Source organism: Lissotriton vulgaris, chromosome 4_1, assembly GCF_964263255.1.
Source record: "Lissotriton vulgaris chromosome 4_1, aLisVul1.2, whole genome shotgun sequence".
Taxonomy (NCBI): Eukaryota; Metazoa; Chordata; class Amphibia; order Caudata; family Salamandridae; genus Lissotriton; species Lissotriton vulgaris.
The window spans coordinates 80,265,394-80,271,373 of NC_141691.1; the positions used below are offsets into that span (position 1 = coordinate 80,265,394).

The following is a 5,980-nucleotide window of genomic DNA, read 5'->3' on the forward strand; positions in this document are numbered from 1 at the left end:
ATCACATTTATGTTTTTTATAATGTTAGTACTTAATTATGTGTTAGTTTATCTGGGTGGGAATGTCTGTTTTCTATGTTTTTGTTATAGGTGTTCACTGAATCGGAAGTTCCGTTTTTTTTTTTTAAAGGAAGTGTTTGTTGGTTTTATTCACCACTGCTTTCAAAACACTTATTTTCACTTTTCGGTTTTCCTGGAGCGTTTCTTTAATTATTAAAAATTTTCGGGTTTTTTATGGTTATTCAATGGCTATTCACACCGTGGATTTGGTATTTTGGGAACAGTTGTATTTTTGCATTTCTTTTGGGTTACTTTTGCACTACCTGGATTACTTTTGTGGAGAAGGACGTCATTGGATTTAGAACATGATTGGTAAGTCATTTCTGTGTTATCTTTTGTGGGTGGGTAATGTGATTATTAATATGGCATTGTTTTATAGTTTTTATTTTTATTTAATGTGTGCATATATGTGAATAATATCTCTATATATTGCATACATTAAATACTTTTAAAGATCACGTTTGAAATGTTATGCATATTTAGGTGATAGTTTTAGGGCTTTATTTGGTTTTGGTAATTATTCAGAGTAGGGTTTTGGCAATGATGTTTAAGTATTCAATGCCTTTTGTACTAGGGTATCATTGTACTTGTTCTTCTAGGTATTTGTGCATTTGCTTATTTTGTTTTGATATTTTAGAGACTAGTTCAGTTATGGATTGGTCCATTCTGAATTCCTGGTAGCTTTGTTCTTTCTGTAGGCATTTAATAAAATGTTCTAGAGTAGGTTTTGTTCTGCCAGTTGATTGTACAAATGCATTGTGCCAACCTTCTACTGCGTTGTTAGTTTTAGATTCTCCATTTAAGGTGCTTCTGTAAATGTTCCACCAGGGTATTAGGAATTTGGGGTTTCTTCTGTGGCCAGATCTGTGGAGTCTGCCTACCCAGGTGTCTTCAAAGTAGTCCAGAAATGGACTCAACTTTGCTTCATTTTGTTTGTAGAAGGGGCTGTCTATAAGAATGTTATAGTGTTCTGCTACATCTGTTTCTGGGACATAAGCCAGTGCAATGAGCTTTTTAATTTGGTATGTAAAAGATGAGTTAGTTGCATATTCTACACTTAAGGTAGTTTTTTGTAGATTTCTCCATAAACACTGGTTTAAATGATAGTAGCAGCCTTGAATGCAGGTATGGGGGTGGATTTTTAGGATTGTTGAAAGCATTGCTTGTTCAAAATCTAGAATTATTTTTTCAGGAGAAAAATCATTTGTTTTTTGTTTAATAATATTTAATAATTCCATATATGTGGAATTATTTTTGTTTGGTAATAGTGCATATAGTAGTGGTATGTTGCAGTTGTGGTAGAGGCCATGTATTGTGTATAATTGGAAAAATGGTTTGGGACAGATGTTAAATGTTCCATCCATCATCCAATAGTGGCTTTGCTGAAGTTTAACTAAATTCATATTTGTACCAAATATAATAAGTCTTTTGTCATTGTTTTCATTGTCGTAAACTATAAATGGTTGTTTGTTTAAAGTTATAATTTGGTTAGCATTTAAATTTATATCATCATATGTTCTGGGAGGTGGTGTGGTAGTAGTAGTAGCTTTTTTAGTTCGTGCTATAGTTCTTTTTAGGGAGAGAATATTTGGCATTTGAGTATTGGCAGTTTTAGGGATTTTAGGAATGGCTTCTTTTAATATGACGTTTGTTTGTTTTTGGGAACCTGTACTTGCCTCTTTTACATTTTCCAAAGCTGTTCTAACTTCAATTTCAGTAACATTTGGTGGATGATTGTGTTCCCTAGTATACAGTACTGTAGCTTCTCTAGTTGTTGCTCTTCCATAACACTTGTTAGAATAATATTTACAACATTTCCAATTAACTTTCATGCCATATTGCTTTTCTTGTGTATAAGTGTAACCCATGTAGCATAGTAATAGTTTTCATTTCTGGCTGGTAACAAATTCTGCTCCTTCTGTCATTTTGTACTTTGTATATCTAAAAAATATATACATAATAGTTAATGTCAAGGAAAATGTGTTTATGAATCTAAGTAAGTGATAAGTAGGAATGTATATACTTACATGTTTTATAAATCAGTGTCAAATTTTGATCTGCTTTATTCTTTTGTTGGGGATACTGTTTTGTGATGTTGTTGTAACTGAGAAACATGAAAGTAGTATATTATTACCCATTTTTGTGTATATTTACAATGTTACAGCTAATTTCGACTAGAAAAGTGGATACTAATAAGTGTAGATTTTACATTTACATTGTCAAGATACTTACATTTTTATTTTTGTTAGTGTTTTCCAGTATAGTTGTATGTTTTTTTCATGGAGAGTAGTTTGTAGTGTTATCTTAAAAAAATAAGGAACATATGTGTTAGAATATTCACCATGTTGGTAGGTTTTTAACAGATTAGCAGTTATTAATGCTCTTTAATATACTTACTTAGTGAGTTGTATATGTGGTATTCCGATTTTGGAGATCTTTACAATTTCAGTATATCTATTTGTAGTGTTAGCTGTGTAAAAAAAATAGATAATAACAACTGATTAGAACAAATGAAAATGTTTGCAGGTTTTTACCACATTTATTTCAGTTTACAAATACTTACTTAGTAATATGTAATGTAGAAATAGTAATGATGTCCTTAGTTCATTTGTAGCGCAGTTTTCAGTAATAGAATCTGGAGGAAAACACCAAATATGTGGGAAAAATGTTATACTTTGTGTGTGTTTATAATTATTTACTATTAAATAAAAACTGACAATTTACTCACTTAGTTATTATTATCTGTATTCCTATGTTTTTGTTCACAGTAGTTTTGTGTAGAATGTTCTCTAGTAGTAGTATCTATAAAAACATTAGTAGATATAAATAATTTGCATGTTCAGTAGTATGAATAGAAAAGGAGCAGTGGGTATTGAGCAGGTAAGTAATGTAGTAGTAGCAATTAATGTAGTTTATTATTTAATTACTTACTTGGAAGATGTAAATGTATGTTGGTAGTCTTGATATTCTTCTTGGTGTACTGCAATTCGTAGAGAGATGAATCTCCTTCCGTGTCTTTTAGCAAGTAGTTTGTGTTTTGGGTTTAATTGTTTATATAGGGGAGTGTCATTAGTAATTAGTTTGCTATTGGTTAATTCTAAAAATCAGTGTTGTGATTGGTTAGTTAGTATATTTGAATTTCAGTTGTGAGTATTTTGTAATAGAAGTGAAAAATAAAATACATTATATAATTATAAAAATAGCATAGAATAGTTTTCAAAGTGTAGGTAATATAATGCTAAAAATCGAATAGTTTAGAAGATTGAATAGGAATAAAATAATGTTACTTTAAGTAGTGTGTATTTATTTAGATGTTAAAATATAAAAAGTTAAATAAATGTGCAAAGATATGTATATAAACTGTCGATATATCAGAAAATCCGATATGTTAGTTCACGATATTTTTGACGTCGATATTTTATTTATTGTGTATGTATTTTTAAGAAATCGATATTTATGTATACCAATGTAAAAGTAGTCGATATCAATGTAAACGATGTTTGTGTATGTCGATATTAAGATATCGATATTTTTGTAAATCTATCGTTAAGTATAGGAAATCGATAATAGTGATGTCGATATTTTTGTTCCGATATTAGAGTATGACGTTAATCTGAATTTCGATAATTTGTCAGCAGACATTCGTTTCTAACCATGACCACATGTTAGGAAATGTACCCATGACCAAATCATAGGTTTTGTAGCCATGACCAAATCATTGGGATTGTAGACATTGCCAAATATAGGGGTTGAAGCCATAACCTAATCATAGGGTTTGTAACCATGACAACATTGGGTTACTGTAATGCATGTTCCTAAAGATGGGTAATTGAAAAAAGTATAATGAAACTAATTTCGACCTCTTCGCTTTTCAGTATAAGAGACTGGTTAATAGATTCCTATGTATTGTAACCGGATGTGGCACGGCGTGACATCATGGCATATGGCATGACATCATGGCCAGGTATGGGCTGACATTACACCTATGCAGGGCAAGACTCAGATGAGAACCTTTCTCTGCAGTGAAGCCTTACCATACCATGGCACTGCGGCTGCATGCATTACTCATAGCGCCAGACTGGCGTAAAGCGCGTCAGCCTTATCAGTCGCTGTCTCAGCGGAAAGTCATTGTTCTTTATCAACATTCTCCGGAGAAGCCCCTTCAGTTCTGCAGCTTTGTCTGCAAGTCAGACTGCCCCCCCTCTCTCTCGCCTTTCTGAAAAGATCCCCCTCTGGAAGATAGCAAGCATATCTCACCGCTTGGTCTCCTCATCCAATCATGATCAAGCACGCTCAGCCAATAGTGTAGAAGAACAATGCTCTGCCTAGAAATCACACAATGTACCGTTTCCTTTGTTATGTGATACATCACACCTGCATGCAAATGGAACAAGGGCACCTTGAGACAGTGCTGCTTTAGTTCCACCCCCTCCTCCCGAGACCAAACCCCTTCCACACCCTACCTCCTCTCTTTGCCCTTTGGATTCACACTTCTTAATTTGTACATCAAAAGCACTGCTTTAGGACAACTCCATAACCTGAGACCCCTCATACATTCTACAAAAGTCATACTTTAAAGATACATTTGTGAAGAGAACTCCATTTCAGTTTGAAGTGCCTTGTTTTGCCTATCCGTGATGTATGCAATATTTCAGGAAAATACTCCTTGAATCTGAAGTTTGCTAATTTTCCTCTAATTTCTCTCATGCTTTTCTTTTTCTTCTAAGAGTTAAATAATCTGAAGAATATTAATGTGGATTTAAAGGCCATGGTCTGGTGTTGATATGTAAAGCTTGCTGTATTTCTTTAACATTCTATCATTCTTTCTTCACTCCAAGCCCTGAATATTAATATGTAACTACTTAAATTACAGCTAGACACCCCAAATATTTCACCAAAATCAAATATGGAGTTCAGACACGGAGGTATTTCCACAACCTTTATCTAAGACAAGCCATTCTGAATAAATGAGGTTTCAACTGACTGAGGCCTTGTGACGGATGGGAGGAGGTTTCCAAGTGGAGCAGTACCACCTGCAGTTATACCTCACACAGGGGATAGATACGAGCTCCTTCATCATGGACCTTAGGGGTCTGATGGACTATTCCTGTCGCAAGCCACGAATGTGCAAGTTGTAGCCCAACTGGTTTGCGAATGGAAATGCAATTTGAGATACCTTCTATGTGCTAATGGGTCGCGTTGTCAAATGTCCAGTCCCAGGGGGCCACAAAATGACCTGCCTAATGAATATCAATTTGACATGTTACAATTTACAACCATCTATGATTGATGTGAATGCAAGGATGGAGACCTTTAAGGTACAGCAGACCTTATATTTGCAATCCCTAGTAGCAAATATTACTTTAGGTTTCACCCAGACAGCACAAGTGCTGTCTCTGCAAGACTTTTATTTGCATATAGTGGGCTTACAGCCCACCTAAAGTTTACCATGTGTTAGCTTCTACTCCCATTTGTCACAGTATGTGGGCATCATGTCCTCTTCTTGTATTTAGTCCCCCCCTGGAGTATGGACCAAGTTCTTGTGTCCAGCGGGGGCTCCAAGTTTTGAACCTACATATTTAGTTCCAGGCTCTCCATGTGAATTCTTGTGTTTTCAGTCCATCGCACATATTCAAGTCCATGTACCTTCTATTCCCTCCCAACCCCCTACCCTGCACTCTACACCACAGTACTCTTTTCCACTGCTCTCTACTCTACACTTCTGCCCTATATGCTACTCAACAATACTCTGTTCCACTCTGCTTTATGCCACTGCACTCTACACTAATGCACTATACTCTGCACCACTTTATTCTATGCCACTGTACTCTACTCTGCACCACTGTATTCTACACTACTGCACTCTATGCCACTGCACTCTATTCTCCACTGTTCTACCCTGCGCCACTGCACTCAATCAA

At 35.0% G+C, this 5,980-nt stretch overlaps 1 pseudogene; it reads right to left on the reverse strand.

Annotated features, from left to right (window-relative positions):
* Positions 1-580: 580 nt before the first annotated feature.
* Positions 581-1,984, reverse strand: LOC147718401 (uncharacterized; annotated as a pseudogene).
* Between the last annotated feature and the right edge of the window lie 3,996 nt (positions 1,985-5,980).